The sequence below is a fragment of the Ambystoma mexicanum genome, chromosome 8 (assembly GCF_040938575.1).
Source record: "Ambystoma mexicanum isolate Mex_15411 chromosome 8, UKY_AmexF1_1, whole genome shotgun sequence".
NCBI classification, from domain to species: Eukaryota; Metazoa; Chordata; class Amphibia; order Caudata; family Ambystomatidae; genus Ambystoma; species Ambystoma mexicanum.
The window spans coordinates 786,556,073-786,574,985 of record NC_090929.1 but is presented as its reverse complement, the minus strand read 5'-3'; the positions used below and the strand labels follow the sequence as shown (position 1 = coordinate 786,574,985).

The following is an 18,913-nucleotide window of genomic DNA, read 5'->3' as shown; positions in this document are numbered from 1 at the left end:
TGGGTGGCATTGCCAAGACTCTCCACCCATTCCTGCACTTTATGAGAGTCCTCTGCCAAATCTTGGAGCGCCCCTTCATTAGTGTCGACCCTTGAACCCAAATTGGTCAAGTCGCTGCTCACTTCTCAGATCGCTCCCGCCAGATCCTCCATCTTATCAAGGTGTACTTGCATGACCTGAGCCATTCTATCTCCAAAGGATTGAAAACACTCCTCCAGAAGCTTCTTTGTGACCCTTTCATCCTCACGTCCGTCCTCCAGTGCCAAGCCCTCCACTCTGCTGTCACTCTCTCTCCCGCTCTGCCCCCTCCTTTCTCCATAACTTCTGAAGCGTGCCCTCAGATGTTTTCTTCTCTCCTTTTGCCGGGGGCCCCGGGACCTTCCCTTTGCCTTTAGACATCTTCCACCAGGAAGGGTCCCCCTGGTTCCCCTGCTCCCCCCCAAACCCCAACAGAGCCCAACGTCACTCCTCGTGCAGTACTGTCTTCTCAGTTCGCCACCGGATCTTCGGCCCACACACCCCCAAGTCACCGGGGCACACCTACCCCCCAGCACTGAATCCCGAAATTCTAGGGTCGGTCCGCCTGTCACTGATCAGGCGTAATCCAACAGTGACCAAGGCCTACAGAACTGCTCCAGAGGGTCCACCGCTCCTCCCTCTGAGGTGGTGCCGGGCCTCTCGCTATTAGGGGTGCTCAGAGCCCCATCTGCTGATCCTCACACCCCCTGCAGACAGCAACCTCACTGCAGAAGGCCCGGGTCTTCCCCCGGGAACGATCCACTATGTCTCTCAGCAGCAGGCTCCTCCTCCTCCTCCTCCTCCTCCACTCCACCCCACCCCCCCTCCGGAGGGGCCTCAGGGACACCACTGCCTCTGCCTTCACCAGTCGCTGGTGATGTGCCAGGTCCTCCTCACAGCGGGGGGCTCCTCCACTTCTCTTTGCTGTGGCCCGGGTCCGCCACTCTCACCCACGCAGTCCGGGGGCAAGGGCAACTCCAAGCCCGCCTAAGGTAGCCACCGGTCCTGCTCCGAGCTCCGCCTCTCCACCCTCGTCTCCCGCTCAACGCTGCAGCGGAGCAGGTCCCTCCTCCCTTCGGCGGGACACCAGGTCAGCCGCACACGCCGCTGCAGTCCTCCGCCAGCACACTGGGTCCCCCACAGTGCTGCTCTGCCGGTCTCCGCACCGCAGAGGGCCCCTCCTCCTCCTCTCCTCACCAGGGCAGCAGGAACAGCCTTGAAGATCTCAGGGGAGGGAGCAGCTTCAGGCAGAGCCGCAGGTCCGCCAAAATCCAAGCCCCAACACCACCGGGAGCACCACGCCGCCAATGAAACTGCTCCGTCCTGCCGACCCGGCCGGGATGCGCACCAGACCAACACCGCCTGCGCTTCCCCAAGACAGGCCATGCTCCGCTGCCTCCGTGATGAACGGATCCCTAGAGCTCACTCCGCACCCGACTAGGCGCTATAGCTACGGACACCAGCACCAGCAGGTAGGGGCACCCGGCGAGGGGAGCTACTCCTAATAACCCACTTTTTCGGCTGGGGGCTCCGGGAGCGCCTCTAGCACAGGGTCGTCTCACCGGCGGCCATCTTGGAAACCTAAATTGGGCGTTTTAAAACAAAATCTTTTTATTAAGTTTTCGCCGCTGCATTAGTGCCATACAACAACATACAAACCAAAACATAGCAAGGAGCAACACCTCCCGAGTAAAACGGTGGTGTTGCTCGGCTCTCCATGTTACCAACATATACATACATTGCATCCATCTCCAGTGCCTTTGAGCTTAGTCTGCACTGCTGTCTGATTGTCACTGATATCTTCCTGCATTTCCCCTTCTCCCTGCTCATCTGAGTCGGCCCACCACATGCGAATCAGTAGGTCCATCAGGCAGGATATAGAACTACTATGAATCGTGTCTGAGAAGAGGAGATCGGCTATTGTACATACGGACCCCAGATGTCCCTGGGTCTGGTCTGAGAAAATGACAACCTACCAAGCTCCGCTTCCTTTTCGTTACAGTACTGAATGTCTGCACGCCACTGTTCCCACCCTCAGGGATTGGGTCCCTCCCCACACCATTGCCACCCACCTTTTTTGCCAGAACCAGTAGTAGACAAGCCAGTCTTCTTCCTCCCTTCAGGTTCGGAGCTCTGTCCTAGTAGCGCAGCCAGCGGGTTCGTGGCCATGTTGTCTCTCACCATCGCGCTTAGACCTTCAAAGTCCTTTTCCCAGAACTCTGGGATCCCTACGCAGTTCCATGGCAAGTGGAGAAAGTCAGCAGGGGTTGTGCGGCACCTTGCACAGCACTCCAGAATGTCTGGCCAACACCTGCATAGTGAGGTCGATGTGTGGTAGAATTGATGCAAATATTTCAAATGTATCAGTTTGAATTCCCCACAGCAGTAGTTCCAAGTCTCATCTGATATTGCACACACCAGCACCCTCTCCCACTTGCTCTGGGAGGGACAATCAAACTCCACCTTAGCGGCCATGCAGATGCCATACAGCGTGGACGTTACTCGAAGGAACAGGAAAGCCAATGCCCTTTCCACCGCCACATGCCTTCTGTTTGGTTCCCATACCAGTATAGGAGAAACCCAGCCTGGGACACTTCATAGTACCTTTTGAAGTCTGGGAGTGCCAACCCCCCTGTCTATAATGGCGCCAGAAGTCTCTCCCAAGAGATCCTAGCTAGTCTCCAGGCCCATATGAACCGCAGTATTGTGGACCTCAAATCCCGAAAATATTATTTCGGAACCGCCAAGGGGACATTGGGAAAAACATAGGAAATTTGGCAATAATACCGTTTTGACCAGGGAAATTCTCCCCTACAGGTTAAGTGGCAGATTCATCCACATATCTATCGTAGACTTGGCCTGCCCCAACACCCGCTGACAGTTTTGTTCACAGATTACCCCGGGGGTTCTGGCTATATTTATGCCCAAATATCGCGTACATATCCAGTTCCATTGGAACCCAAACCCATCTATGAAATACATAGTTCCGTCCGTTAATGGAAAGAGAACCACCTTTATGGCATTGATTCTCATGATCAGGTCCAGGTTACAATGCAGATCCCTAACAAAGCACCATGCCGTCCATGTAAAGTGAGACAATCCGCTTGTGCATGCATAGTTACACTCACCTAGCCAGGTGGCAGCTTCTGATCAACTAAGCGAGGGGCTCAATCACCAGTGCAAACAGCAGCTGAGAGAGAGGGCACTCCTGCCGCGTCCCCCCTCTTTAATGGTATTACAGGTGTGAACAGGCCATTCACTCTAATCCTGGCTATGGGCAAGTTATAATGCAGCGAAACAAATGAGAAACCCCTCACCCAGTCCCATTCTTCATAAGGTTGCAAAAATAAAGGGTCACTCACCAGAGTCAAATGCCTTTGTAGAATCCAAAAGTGCAGCTACCACAGAGTCATCCAGCTGTACTGAGGACAACAGCTCAGATATCCTGCGTATCCCATGCAAGGTGGACCGCCCCAGGATAAATCCCAACTGATCCGGCCCCACCAGCCTGTGCATTAACAGCACCAGTCTGGACTCCAATATTTTAGCCAGGATCTTATTGTCTAGGTTAATAAAAGAAATAGGTTGATGGGATGAACAGTCATTCGCCTCTTTGTCTGGTATCAGCAGGACTACTACAATTGCCTTCTCATTGAATCCGCCAGTCTGGCGTCTCTCAACCCCTGATTGTACACATCCAGTAAGTAGGGGGCCAATTTCCCAGCATACTGCTTAAAATAAAAACTATGCTGTGTATCCGTCGGGGCCAGGAACTTTCCCGGATGGTAGGGATTTGATCGCCGCCAGGACCTCTTCCAGCGCTAGGGGGCGACCCAGAGACTCCTGCTCCTTGTCCCTGCACCAATATAATGCTACCTGGTCTAGATATTCGTTCACCTCTTGTTGGGAGACCCATACCCGAGTGGCATACAATAGGCCATAGAATGCACAAAATGCCTGGACAATATCAACATCCCCAAATTTCTCAACCCCTTGTTCGCTTTTAACTGACGGGACCCCCACCACTGGCCTTGTCCAATCTCACGGCTCTGGCCAACAACCTCCCCGGTCGCTGCCCCTCCCCATACTGTCTCGGCACCGCTCTCCCCTTCATGAACTTCACTTCCCTGATCGCCATCTCCCTGAACACCTGTAGCTTCTCCTTGATCTCAGCTTCTTCCCTAAATGTGGGTGTTGGCGTCATTGACTGCATTTGTTGAATTCGGGTCTCCAGTTATGCCAGTTGTCTGCAAATTTGTTTTAATACACCAGCTTCTTTCAGAATACATTCTCGTCCCTAATAATACATTTAGAACTCTCCCAGAACGTTGCATGAGACTCCACTGATCCCTCGTTATGTTCAAAGTAAGTGTCTATAGCTTTGGTTAGCTCCTCCCGAAACACTCCATCCAACAGCCCCTCGCTCTTAAACATGGGGGTCTCCCACCACTTGAAACACTTGTGTATAGGCGCGCTATAAATAAAATGCATCATACTCTCTCAACCCAGGACTTCCATAGTCATCAATACTGGGGAATGATCTGACAGTGTTTGTGCCAAGATGGATACCTCTGATACCCTTCCCACTGTTGAATCAGAGACCAGGAAATAATCCGGCTGAGTTGTGACCTGATAAATGAAACTTGTACCGTGCATTCCCAGGATGCCTGACCCTCCAAATATATTCCACTTCCCATAGCTTTGGGCGACGAGTAACATACAGGCCCACACTGTCCTGTCACTGTCTGGATCTACGACTACATTAAAATCCCCTTCCCATACGATCCCCGGGGCACATTCCCTCCAGTTGGCTGTCAATCCACCCCAGGGACTCCACCGTTTCTTTATTAGGTCCGTAATAATTTATTAGCACGGTCAGTCGACCCTGTATTATGCCGTGCACCAGAAAGCCTCTCCCTTCCCGGTCTTTATCAGGGATTTCAGGCAGAAACCCACTGATCTACTTATGAGACTGCATACCCCCCTGGAATACGAGGCGTAGGAGGAAAAATACTTGTGGCATCCCCTGTTTTTCCCAAATTCTGATTACTCTTCCGAGGTCAAGTGGGTCTCCTGAAGAAGTAGCAAGTCTGTTCGGTGACACTGCATGTACAGTAACACTCTGCAGCATTTGGACGGGCAGTTCAGACCTCCGACGTTCTACATCATATACCTAAGTGACTGAGCCATATTGCAACCAAAAAGTCACTTTGTCCGCCAATACTGTCCAACTCCTGGGACGCAGTGTAGTCCTGATTCTTAAAGCAACCCTCAAGAGCAACCTCCAAATTTTCAGCAAAACCCCAACAGGAACCTCCTCATTTGCCCCCACCCTGCCACTGCCAGGAACCTCAACCTGCTAGTTATCCCCCTCCCCTTTAACCATAAGAACCATCTTTTTGCTCCCGCTCAGGGGCTCGCCAGGGCCTGACCTACAACTGTGCTCGAACCCCAGTCGGCTAAGGCAGATACCCTTAGCACGCCATCATACTTGACCACAGGTGCTCCTTGTAAAAGTATTTTCTTCCCATTTTCTTATTATTCCACAACGCAGCACTCTAGGCAATGTTTCTAGGAAGGCCTCTTCCGGTGTTTGGAAAAAAAGAGCATTGGACGGTCATGTTCCACTTGCAGCTTGACCGGGAATAAAATAGCATACTTCAAGTTCCTTTCTCCAAGTTTCCTCTTGACATTGATGAATGTCCTCCTGGATGACTGTACTTTATCCGAGAAGTACGGAAACAAGCGGATGGGGGAGTTCCAATATGTCAAAGGGCCCTTCTCTCTTGCCCTTCGCAGTTCCAGGTCCCTGTCTCGATAGTTGAGCAGGCAGGCTATCAATGGTCACGCCGGGGCACCCGGCACCAGCTTCCTGCCACTTGGTATGTGATGGGCTCACTCTACATCTCTTCTCCCCCAACGATCTCCCTCAGCAGATTTTCCACCATCTCTTCCATGTCCTTTTGGCCCGCCGATTCTGGCACCCTGATAATGCGCAGGTTATTCCTCTGGGACCTGGATTCGAGGTCATCTTGTTTTCCTGTTAACACATTAACTGCTTTTTGATTGCGACTAGGTCTCTCGTGCTGCATTGGTGTCATCCTCAACAGTGGACACTCGACCCTCCACCTCATCCAGGCGCTCTCCATGTTTATCCAGGCAGACTTGCATGTGATCTACTTTACATGTAAGGGTGGACATTTTGCCATCCAGGGACAAGATACTCGCCTGTACTTGCACCAACATTTTTTTTATTACACCCAGTGCTCCTCCGGTGTCCATCCTGGACTGCGAGGCCTCTTCTGTGGGGCTCTCCCCCACTACTGTCGTCTTGGTCGGATGCAAGGATTCGAAGTGGAGCCTTGATTGTCAAAATCTCAAAATGCAGGGAAGCTGCAATGTTGTCAAGTGCCCTGGCTCTGCAGCAGATGTCCTGAGACTTTCCCAGTGGCCTGGGCCGTATGCGACTGCCCCCAGGATTTGCACCGTTATCCGATAAAGTATTATGGCCTGGGATACTGCATTCCTCCCCCTGCTGCACGCGTTTTTCAAGGGCTTGTGAGTATGTTTGCTCTCTAGGATCCAACATTCAGCCCAACTCGTACATTCCCTTGACTGTTATATGTGCATATCTGATTGCCTTCCCCGGGGTGGTTAGAGATATATAATTTGCACACTTCTTTCCAGTCCACGGCACCCGACTCCTCCACTCGCTCACGCGCTCACCCCACAGGCCTAGGCTGCCACAGTCGGTTTCCGCTTTCTTCCCTGCACTCTCGTCGGCTCGCCATCTCGGCCTGCCTCGGCCCCGCCTTCCAAGCTCTGGCAAGTTCCGATATCTCGAAAATCAGAGCACCTGGCTTCCAAGGTATCCACACGCCTCCTTTAGGGTTATTCCAACATATACCCTTCAAACTGGGGTTGTAGCTATATAGATGAAGCAGGATTTAGTCTGGATAGGTTTACATTGTCGTGGTGCTCATGGGCCTGCAGCCATTTTTGACTGGGCTCTCTAGTGCCCCCCAATTAAATTGGGTGTTTGATGGCCTTCGGTGACAGCTGTGCTTGTGTCGTCAGATTCGGCCAATAATGCTGCCTCCGCTTGTGTAATTGTGGCCTCAATTGTGACCACAGGTTTAGCTGCCCCAGGCACTTGCGCTTATTCATTCTAGCCAGCATTCAAGCCGCATGACCTGGTGCAACAAAGTATATACCAAGTCTGCAGGCTCAGAACGATGCTAAGCTGGGGGAGCCAGAGCAGCTGAGGACACCAGGAGGTGGCCAAAGTGGAAAAGGGGGCTGCAGAAGCTCTGGAGTCCAGAACCAAAAGGCACCTGCCCAGTGGGCCCTGGCAAAAGTGCCAGTGGAGGCAGAGTCCCAGGCTGAGTCACGAGAACGACTCATCACAGCTATGTCGTTAGACGTGGGTCAAGGAACCACTGGGACTGCTGGTAAGGCAGCAGCATCTCCTGGATGATGCCCTGCAATGCAATACAGGGGATTGAATGAGGACTTGGAATTTTGCAAAAAACAGGTCTTCCTAGTGAGGCTGTTGTGACAGGACCGGGTGGGACCAGGGTGACTGGCAGGCCAGAACCCAAGAAGGTCCCATACCCACCCCTCCTTCCCAACAACCCCTGGTCAGAAAACACCAATGGGGAGGAAAAGGTTGATCGTAGCTGGCACTGACATCCAAGTTAGGGCCAATCACTGAACCCTCAGAGTATAAGGAATTAAACCCTAAATCTGAGACAGGAATTGCCAAAAGGTCAGAGGGCCCAGGAGCCTCCTCCTCGGTAGACCTATCGCACTTATGGCGCATGCCATTTTGTGACTTTTGGAACGGTTTGCCATCTTGTGAGAAAGTTTGGCATGCTTGTGCTTATGTGCAGTGTATGGACCTTCAGTCCTGCTGGTACTCTCTTCCGATGGGACCTCCTTGGAGGAGCCAGCCATGTTAGCCTCTTTGTGTTCAGCCCTCCTTAAAAGGCTCCTTGGGTGTCCAAACAGAATCAGCCCCAGACTGGGGATCCTCAGTACTCCACCCAGAATGTGCCCCCAACAACATCGTGGTCTCCACAGACTTAACCCTGAATGTGGAACTTCGGAAGAACCTCTTCTAGCTAAAGGATTGTTGCGACCCCGCCCAGCCATGCAAACTCTGGGGAAGGATTTCCCAGCCAAGGCGCTTTAAAGTGGGGAGGGTGGGGATCACTTACCTCCTATTGTTTCATCGCCTCCAGGAAGGAATGAAAGTGACGTGGTGAAGGCTTGGAGAGGTCTTCCCAGCGCTGAAGCTGTCAAGTAAGCATGCGTACTGTGAGTTTGGCATCATGGAAGGAGACAGACAGATTCAAAGTTGAACAATGCTTTATTACAATAAAAATTAGGCTGGATAAAGGCCTAACTTGCCCTATACTATGGAGGGATTTCCCTAGTTAAAGAAACCAAGGAAGTCTGTGCCAGTATGTTCCAATTAAAAGTCTGACTGTCAAAATCCTATACTTGCCCTCACAACTAATACAAACACTGATGGGATATCAACCAACATCCTAAATAGTGATTCCAACAAAGTTTTTAGCGGATTCCAGTTCTGGCTCATTTCTTCAGGCTCTTTTCAGAAATGTTGATAAGTTCCTTATGAAGTTGAATTTGTCTTTCTTCAAACACCAAACTGAAATACAGTTCTGTTGCCCTTCCCCAAGTTCAGCACAGTTCCAGGGCAACACAGTACCAAGACACCAACACTTAGGGTTCCCTTCCCAAGTTTAGCGTCACCATGTAAATAAAGTACCTTAAACACAACTCTGGGAAAACACAGTTTCAGGATGACAAAGCTTTTTCCCTTACCCAAGCCTAATGGTAATTCTCAAACAGAAATATCTTGAAGCTTTGATCTTTCAACCGAACTGTCACAACTCAGGACTCCCTTCCCCAAGTGTGATGTCACTTAGTTTCCTGTTTCAAAAACAGCAAAAGTCATTAATCTCAAGATTTACGCTGGTCAAGGTGCAGTTTCAGACGACAGGCCCATCCATTACAGGTCACGCAAACCAGGAGCTTTCAGGTTTCCTTCAAAGTATCATGTAGTGAGCATTTCATAGCATTCCACTTCACACTTTCACCACATTTGTTACCTTTGTTTAGTTCAGTACTTTATTATAGCTGTAATTCCTATTTCATACATATCCTTTTGGTCTTCCAATGCCGTGTTCAATAAGGATGGCTTTTGCATAGTACATTCAATCAAGTGTTCAGAATAAGTTATTTTCACTTGTTTGCATCATTGTAGTGAACACTAAAATGTATGAAAGAGAACAAATGGCTATTCATGAATTACTTTCACTTTCTTCCTTTAGTTCGGTATTCAATATTGTTAAAAATTTCTTTCAGATTAAGGGAACAACCAGTTCCATTTCATTCATTCGATTCCACTGTGAACCTTTTCAAGGAATTTTGCAATTGCCATTTTGCTCCCACTTCGTGTCTGCACGCAGTTCCCTCTTTTCTGATGAGGCTTACAGTTCCATACAGAAGCATTTCAGAATGAGTTTTCATGCACGCTATCACTTGGTGACTAAGTATCACTTCATAATATCACTTCATTGTTAGGCTGACAAGATTCCAGTTTCAACAAACGCGTCTTTCTTTCCTTCGCACGTACTTGGATACTTTGTATTTGCTCGCGTGAAAACACACCCCGGATTGCTGCTTGCTTTTCACTCACTGGTTATGTTTTCTTAGCTCCCCATGTGATCGGCTTCTTCTCCTGATGTCTGGGTCTCAGCACCCACCCTTCAGACACTCCTGGGCTTCCTTCGTAGCCCAGGGGAACAAGCATTTTCTAAGCCCCGCTGTGGAAGGGAATGGTGCGCCTCCCGGCTCCCTTCTATGGACTCCCCTGGATTTCAAGAGGCACGTCTCCCTTGCTACACTTCCTCTGGCTGCCTCAGCTTGCAGCCCCTCAGCGGCTTGGCACAACATCCTCTTCTAGCTGGTCCTGGGTGACTCGGGTCGAACGGGCTTCCGTACTTGTTCTCCCCCAAACTCTTACCAAATCCCTGTAACTTTTGTTTTTATACACCTGTGAGTGCTTAATAGGTTGCAGGTCTAAGCTAAAGGTTTTCCCTGTCTATCTTGCCTGATCATAATTAAGTTAGTTCCTGGGACATGCCTGACCTTTGGACCTCTTCTTCGTGTCAGTACTTGAATGGAAAAGGGAGGTAATCTTCATAGCTACTAGTGGCCTCTTTCTTGTCCTAGTAGTCCTATGCATTTCAAGGGGAGAGGAAAGTGGAACGCCTTTGCAATGAGCCATGAAGGTCGGGGAAAGCTTAGGTGGATCATCTTGAGAATAAGGGGGATATCATGATTTATTATTAAATATCTTACCTTTACCCTTTCTCTTCCTTTGTTTAGTCTGGTTGGTATAATGCTGATTCCTACCCTGGTCTGAAGTCACGGGACAATATCGTATTACTACTTCTGGGACAGGGGTTTCTTTTAAATAGGAGGATCTAGAAAACGGTCTCACGTAGGGGTCTCTCCCTTCCAATCCCCAAAGACCTTCTAGCCAGATGATCATCTCTCATTTCTCCACCCCCAGGGGCAGGATGCAAAAGTGATGGCCTTTCCCTGGCCAGCTGCATAGAGGATCCAGAGGGAGCAGAAGTGAGAAAACCCTCAGGTTTGCAACAGTACCAACAAGACATTGCAGCACCAGCAGTTGTCTGTTAGGACTAAATGTCTATACTCTGGCCTGGTGGACAGATGTATAGTAGGCCAACCTAGTTAGTGAACAGGGATAACTCTGGGAGCTGTAGCCAAACCAATCCAGGCAGGCTGGAGAGTGGTCAAGGTTACTTCTCAGGAAGGGGTGATCCTGGTAATTGAGTCCACAAGGTAATGTAAAGAATCCTGCGGATCCCTCACTGAAACCCTGCCTAATGTCTTTGCCCAGGCGGCCAGGAGAAGGCAGACAGTTCCTGATCCCAGACCTGGGGGTGGTGTACTGCAGGAGGAACAACACGGTGTTAGACCCAGGTTAGCGGGGAGATTCCATGGGATGAGAGACGTATTATTCCTCTGACAGGCAGACTCTTACCACTGTGCCAGAAGAGGTTGCAGCTTATGTCATTTTAATGTAGTCTAAAAGGGGTAAACCCTTAGGTTTAACACCAAAGCATACTATGCCAAAAGAAAAACTCTTTTTGGCTTCTATTTTGTTTTTAACACTTTATTTATTAGGTGCTTGACATTGCAATAAGGGCAGCTATATCAGCAGTACTAAACAAGGCAATATCTACATAGCAATGACCACATCGCCAAACAATGATGCATCTCGCTACAAGAGAGCAGACCATAGCACAGAGTAAGAACATACATGATTTTAACAAGCAGGTTATCAGGGGAGATCGGGGGGATTTGTATCTCTAAGTCCATCGTCAGCAAGTGTTCGCAAATCCACCCGGAAGGGGGGCCAGATGTCCAGGGGCCTGCCACAGGCCGTTTGCAGGGAGATCCAGCGTTCCTCCAGGTCTGATGGCCAAGTAACATCCCGGAGCCACTGTTCTATGGTGGGGCTGGCAGGTCTAAGCCATAACTGCAATATACAGCGCACAGCAAGAATCATACAAAGACTAGCAAGTTTGCAGTGGGTATGCTGAAGTGATAAGAACTCATGAAACAGACAGTTCATAGGGCACGGCTCAATAGCACCATCCAGCATCTCAGATACAGTAGCACAGACACCGGTTCAATACTCTACAATTTTGGGGCAAGCCCAAACCATGCGAAGATAGCCTACATCGCCTGAGTGGCATCTGCGGCAGAGGGGGGAGTGGTCTCAGGACATAAGGTGCAGTCTAGCTGGGGTATAGTGGAATATGTGCAATACCTTAAATTGAATTAGCCGGAACCTGGCGTTAAGGGAAACCACACGTGTCTGCATGCACATAGCTTCCCAGCCCTCATCAGTAATATTAATACCCAGATCCCTACCTCAGGCCTCCCGTAACTTGGATATTGGTTTGCTAACCTGGTCCTGCAGCAGGCTGTACAATCTGGATACCCTTGCAGTGGTCAACATGCCTTCAATAAGAAAGCCAGAAGTGGTTCATCCGGGGGCGACCTGGGGAACTCGCCCAAGTATGCAGTTTTTACCAAGGACCGAACGTTCAGTCATACAGCAAGGCTTGATGTCTTGTGATTATGACCCCAAGATACTTAGTCTCAGTGGGGGACCAAGCAAACCCCATGATGTCACGTGGGACCACCGTGGCATCAGTTAAAGGAAACAGTTTGGACTTGCACACTTGACCCAGAGTCCGGATAGGGGCCCGGAACGGAGGACATCACGCATGATGAGAGCGAGATTCTCCTCCAGATCTCCAACATACAGCAATGCATCATCTGCATATAGCGACATGATCTCGGGCGAGCCCCAGGGCCTGACCAGTCTATGTGCATTCTTTTGGCGCATCAGGTCGGCCAGTGGCTCCAGGACTACAGTAAAGATGTGTGGGGAAAACAGGCCGCCTTATCTAGTCCCCCTGCAGATATCAAATGGGGGGGTGAGAGCAGGCAATTGGTGCAAACCCTGGCCACAGGCAGCGTGTGAAGCAGCTGTATCCACAAGATGAAATTGGGCCCGAAATTGCACTTTGAGTACAGCCCAGAGGGAACGCCAGGATACGAATCAAAGGCTTTCTGAATATCTAGTGCTGCTGCCTTCGCCCCCCCACCTCTGGATCCACTCGGGCTAGGATATCAAATGGGCTCCTCAGGTTGAGGGCCGTACAGCGGCCAGGCACGCATCCAGACTGGTCTGGGTGTAGAAGATATGGCATATAGGGGGCGAGTCGGAGGGCCAGCACTTTTGCAAATATTTTAACATCACTATTGATGAGTGAAAGGGGACGGTATGAGTGACAGCGTGTAGCAGGTTTATTGGGTTTGAGGAGCACGGTTATCACTGCCCCTCTAAATGTGGGGGGGGGTAGCATCCCTCTCTCACAGGATTCGTCCCTTAGGGCAGAAAATCTATAGCATTTATAAAAGCCCATGGTGAGACCGTCCAGACTGGGAGTCTGGCCAGAGAGCAGACCTTTGATGGCTCGCGAGATCTCCTCAATGCTCATCGGGCAGCCAAGAGCGTCCTTAGCCTCGTCAGAGAGTACCGAGAGTGGAAGACCATCTAGGAACACCTCTATATCTGGACCGGGCACCACATAGTTATTGCCATAAAGTGCCGTATAAAAGGATCGGAACATCTAGTTTACATCCAGCGTAAGTGCGGACCAGCACCCCAGCAGCATTCTCGATGAGTGGAATGTGGCGGTCACCCTCCTCTTGCCCCACGACCCTGGCCCGCAGTCTGCCCGGGCGCTCCCCTTCACCATACTGCCTTGCTGCCCCAGGGCTATCCAGGAACCTCCGCTCCCTGTCAGTTCTGAAACTGTCCAGTGCAGCTTTTATTTCACCTAAGTGGTGGCAGCCGGGTTCGCTGCATATTGCGTTTCAAGTATCTTGAGGGAGGCTTTGCTGTCTGATGTTTCAGGGGATGGCCTTAACAATCCCCGATTCTTTAGCCAGGGCCATGCCACCGTAAGAGGCCTCAAAGGCGTCCCAAAGAGTAGCAAGCAAATCCACGGTACCCGCGTTTATTTTGAAATAGTCATCAACACATTCCCCCAGCTCCGCCTCTAGTAGGGCCGGAAGCTTAAGCCTCCAGAGGAATCCCGTGACATGCTCCAAACCCCAAGCCAGAGTCAGGTGACCGGGGAATGGTCCAAGTATGTCCTAGCCAGTATATCTGCTCCCACCACCCAGGTTATTAATGTCGCAGACACCACCCAATCCTGGAGTGTGAATCACACACAGCTGAATAAAAGGAGAACCTGCAGGACTGTTGGTGCAACAATCTGCCGGCGTCCTCCACCCCCAGCCTGATTTGTCCCTCAAGTATGGCCTGGGCAGCCCTGGACAGCTGCCTGGCTCTGCTCCCGGACCAGTTTAGATTAAGATCAACAATAGTGTTAAAGTCCACACCCCACAGGACAGGCACAAGAGGATACGTTGCCAGTAGTGTATCACATGAGAGTAAAAGTCAGGGTCATCAACGTTGGGCCCATATATGTTCAACATTACCACCTCGAGACCAAACAGTGTACCGTGCACCAGAACATAGCGCCCAAGGGGATCAACGTGCATGGCCATATGTACATATTGCAGTGATTTGTGAATAAGGATCGTGACACCGCAGCTTTAAGTGGAGTAACGTGTGTAAAAACGCATAAGTACCCCAGCTTTTAGCAAAACTAGGCATGTGTTTTCTGTAAGAAGATGCAAGCCGTGTGCCCCTCAGCATAAAGCTGTAGCTTTCGCATCTTGACGTGATTAACAAGGCCACTGACATTCCAGCACATGCACATCAGGCCGTCAGCCATCAGGGCATTGCAAACAGTGGGTCATGGGTCCAATGCGGGCCAGCGTAAAGCACCCTGCTAGAAAAACTTCAAAAGGGTGGTCGCCCACCCAACACCCTATCGCACATGTCAAGCATTTTCCGTTTAACTTTCCCCAAGCATCCACCCTGCGAATCAGAGGAGTGAACACCCCATACCAACAACATTTGCAACTTTGCATGGGGTGTGGGGGTACGGTTTGCAGTGTACCGTCCGGCCTTCGGCACAGCAGATTACTATATATCAAGTATGATATGCACAATAGCACAATACCATTTGGGTAACCCATTCGCAGGAGGACACCAGTTGCCAAATCTGGGTGGACACCGGCACCAAAGTGTTTATTGCGTGCCCTGCGTCAGTGTCCCAATCACAGCATGTAACAATTAACCAACGGCAAACTGGAAGGATAGACCGGTTCACCCAGGGAAGTGCTGATCCAGAAATGGCATTGATTCCTCTGGGATTGTAAAAAAGTAAACTTTCTCCCAATGTTCAAACCGGAGCTTGGCTGGAAACAGCATAGCATACTTAACCCCAAGGTCGCAGAGTCTGCTCTTCACTGCCAAGAAGGACCTCCGTCTCTGCTGCATGGTGATGGAGAAACAGGATAAAGATTTGTTCCGTTAGAGCCCAGCAGCAGCTCCCCTTTAGCCCTTGCAGCCTGCAACAAGTGCATCCCAGTCGCAGTAATTCAGGACCTGGGCAATAATCGAGCAAAGAGGGGCTCCTGGTTTAGGATTTGTGATCAGTTCTATTGCGAACTGAGGCGACAGCTTGGGACTGTCCAGCAGGGTAAGGAGAGTGTTCTACAACGTCTTCGATGGGGGCCCACAATGTTGTCCTCAGGAACACAGATTATGCGCAGGTTATTGCGCCGGGACCAGGACTCCAAACCCTCATTTTCCCTGCTGACAGCCTGCACTTGCTTGGTGTTGTGTATCAACTGTCTTGACAGTCTTGACCGTCGTGTAGGCAGAAGAAACCTCTGTCCACAAGTGTCGCACAAAGATAGTCCAAACCACTCTCTGTACAACCTTTGAGGCCATAGGTGGGAGATGTTCTTCCGGAGCTGCGGACTTCTGGGAACCCCTGGACCACTGTAAAGAAACACTGGTTAAGTACTTAGCCAGAACAACATCCACAAAACAATCAACAAGAAAATGGAAAGGTCTTACCAAGGGTTGACAGTAGAGGTGCAATTGAACCTATTTGAGGGGTTCCGGGACCCACCAGTGTCTTGCTCCCAGTAGTGGGTGGAAGCTCGGGAGGATATATGGAGGTCCGAGTGCACCGGGCCCACCTGTAGTTGGACTACGAACAAGGAATCCAAGAAATGTAGTGCCAAAGGGTGTAGCAGAATGGAAGTCCAGAAAACAGTCCGTGATCCGTAGCAAGAGTTCCAAATCCAAGGGTCAATAATCAGGGAAATCCAAAAACAGTCCGTGAACCAATCCGAGGTCAGTTTTCACAAACTCCAAACCAAAGGCAGACCTAGCGCCCAACAGTGTCCAAGGTAAACGGCTGTGAAGTACTGAACACTGATGCAAGCGTTTAAATAGTGGCGCTACGAGTGTGTACCAGTCACGTGACCAGCGTCCACATCACGTGATTGAGTTCCAGCAACACGTGAGCAGGACGCGCCAGTCACGCGAAGCGGAAGCAGGAAGCGAGGCCGATCTCGCAGCCACCACGAAATACGCCAATGAAACTGGCGTCCTCGGAGGCGGGCGGACCGCTGACACAATCGCCCTGGCATATGGGGGGTCGCGGAGAACACACGTGGGTCCCGCATCTGGGCAAGTGGATGGGCAGGAGTAAGGATGAGGGGATCTGAGGGTTGGGGAGGGACACCAGAGACATTGGGAATCCCACGGGTCGTGACACTTGGTGAGTGAAGTTACGTCAGCCTTGAGTGCGGAGAGGTTGTCCTCTGCCAGCCCAATTCTGGTCTCAGCCTCGGTGACTGGGAGTCGTTTTTTCCATACAGGCCTTTATAACACTAATTGCGCCACTCATGTCGTTGAGTTTAGTATTGAGGGTAGTGAACCCCTCCCGCATGTAGTCCATCATTCGCTGCATCACCATGTGCTCCCCAACTGCATTCACGGAAGGGCCAGCCCTAGCCTCCTCTGCTTCCCCCAGTTCCTTGGAGGCAGTCTTGGTAAACAAGTTAATGGAGCTTTGTTTTCCCCCAATCCCTTGGTCATGGCTGCGCCTCGTACTGAGCAGGCAGGTGGGTGGACAGAGTAATACAGTAGTTGTCAGTGAGAGGCCAGGCAAAGCAGCAGATGCGGTGGGTGCCGCACCCTCTGATCGGGGGTTAGCGGGAATATCCTAGGATGTCACTGCCCTAAATAGTGTGCGTCTGGCCCACAGCATAGGGGCCTCACAAGGTCAGGACCGGGAGGTTTCAATGTTCCTGTGGTGCATGGAGGTTTCCGCTCTGCCGGCGGTGCAGCGCCAGACAAGGCACAGTATCCGCTGCAATGAACGAGCCACTGGGGGTGAGCCGAACAGGAAGAGTGGTTGGAAGCTGCTGGGCACGCACCGTCAGAGGCCCAGAGGTGCCAGGAGCAAGCGAGCCAACCGAAGTGGAACACGGAGGAGGAACAGTTAAGGACTCCAAGACTGTATCCCCAGGCAGCCAGGGATCAGGGTGCCACCAGTGCTCGCCCAGTGAGACGCCTGGACAGCTCTAGGTCTCCAGACAGAGAGGGGCCCCAGAGTTGAGGGTGCACAGGCACCATTAGATTCACACGCCAGCAGGCAGCCCCCAGCACTCACCCAAAGGACAGACGCCGGTCTCTTCAGGCACCTCTGTCAGCTGAGTGCCGCGATGTGGGCGGGCAGGGTGTAGCAGCCGTCGCGCCAACGAGGCGGCAGCCACAACACAGGCCAGCCGTGGTATGGAGGGGCCGACAAAATCCCAGAGTCGGTCAGGGAGGCAATGTGACCCTCCAATTCAGTTATTAGCCGTTTCTGCTTTGTTTTGTACACAAGGATATGTGCGACGCTGTGCAAAGGTCCCGAGCTGCAGAACCACTGAATCAAGCTGCCATTTTGCTTTGTGCGCAACAGCACCCCCTCCCTCTTTTTGGTTTCTAATATTAAATGCCCTACTCAATTCCAAGAGTACACTACAGGAGATTGTGGAAATGTCTTCTCTAAACCATCTTCCTCTAGACAAGTTGAAACCTACAGCCCCTCTGTTCAAATTAATAAGGGAATTAAATCTATCCTTAAAAGAAATCAAGTGGAAAAAAAACAACTTTGATGAAACAAACTACATGTTCCAGAATCCTAGAGGGATTGAGACGAGGAAGAGGGCCGAAGAGGCATGTAGATGTAGTAGTCAGGCAATTAGGCCTAACATACAGTGCAAGGGGCCAACAATTGAAACTAATGGCTCACACCTGAAGCCAATTGCCAAACCTGTGAGGCATAAAAGAGCCCAAAAAGAAAGGAGAGAAGGAAGATGCTGGAGCAGGAGTTGGAAGTTGGAGTAGTAGAGGAGAAGCACAAGGCTGTCAATTCACAACGAAGTGGGAGCACAGAAGGGACGTCGGAACGTGGAGACAGCAGATTTCAACTGCAAGTTCAGAGAGGGTCCTGTGGTCTCAAAACCTGTATTGCCGCAGCTGCGCAGAGAAAGATGTGCTGAGGGTAAAGTTGCCCCCATGTGCGCCGGGTTGCTGTGATTGCAGAGCCGGGACCATACTGGAACCCGAGGCCCGAGGCACAAGGACTGCGGAGTGAAGGAGACTCCCAATCAGTGTGGCCGGACATGAGACACCGTGCTGGAGAAGGGTGTGGGCCCCAAGTGAGCCCAAAGCAGTAGAAGTAGTCAAGGAAGTCGAGAGTATGAAGCAACCCGCAACCGCAGTGTTCCTGGTGCTGGTGAGGGAAGCTCAGCATTCAGGTACACTCAGTAAGCCCTGCTGGTAACTGCATCCAGCTCTAAAGTAACTTGTGTATGCTTTTAAGCAAGAACAAATTGTTAGTAGTTCCGAAATCACTTCTTAACAATGTAAATGTAACATTTGCACGAATAGTGAAAGCTGCAGTGTTTGCGTACGAAGTAAAGAACGTTACACCAATAGTTGAACATTTGTACCTATTGCCGCAGTAGTCGAGTGTCCTTAATGAAAAAGGAAACGCTAGTTAGTCATTCTGCAAACTTAAAATGGACTTCTAAGAGTTACAAATGAGTACAGCATCAAAGGGAGGTCACGTGTGGCCAATTGTGTTTCTCGAGAGAAGTCTGAAATCATCTCTGAGATTATATGGCAAAACAGTTACTTGCAATCCTTGAAGGTTACATATCCATCTTAAAAGAGTGGTCGCGTGTGCCTAATTAGGTTTTCCCTTTGAAGACTGAGTCTTGTAGTAACCTGAACTGTCATTCTTTATTACTAGAAGTAGTTGTA

At 50.6% G+C, this 18,913-nt stretch overlaps 1 protein-coding gene across 5 annotated transcripts in view; it reads right to left on the bottom strand.

Annotated features, from left to right (window-relative positions):
• Positions 1–18,913, bottom strand: part of ARL6 (ARF like GTPase 6) — a 2,156,307-nt gene that overhangs the window by 1,948,415 nt on the left and 188,979 nt on the right. Inside the window, exon 2 of one of the 5 annotated variants that reach the window (XM_069610619.1) lies at positions 8,238–8,315. The exons of the other annotated variants lie outside the window; for them this stretch is intronic. The gene's annotated coding sequence lies outside the window, so the exon portion shown is untranslated. The remainder of the gene's footprint in view (positions 1–8,237; positions 8,316–18,913) is intronic. 5 annotated transcript variants of the gene reach the window in all.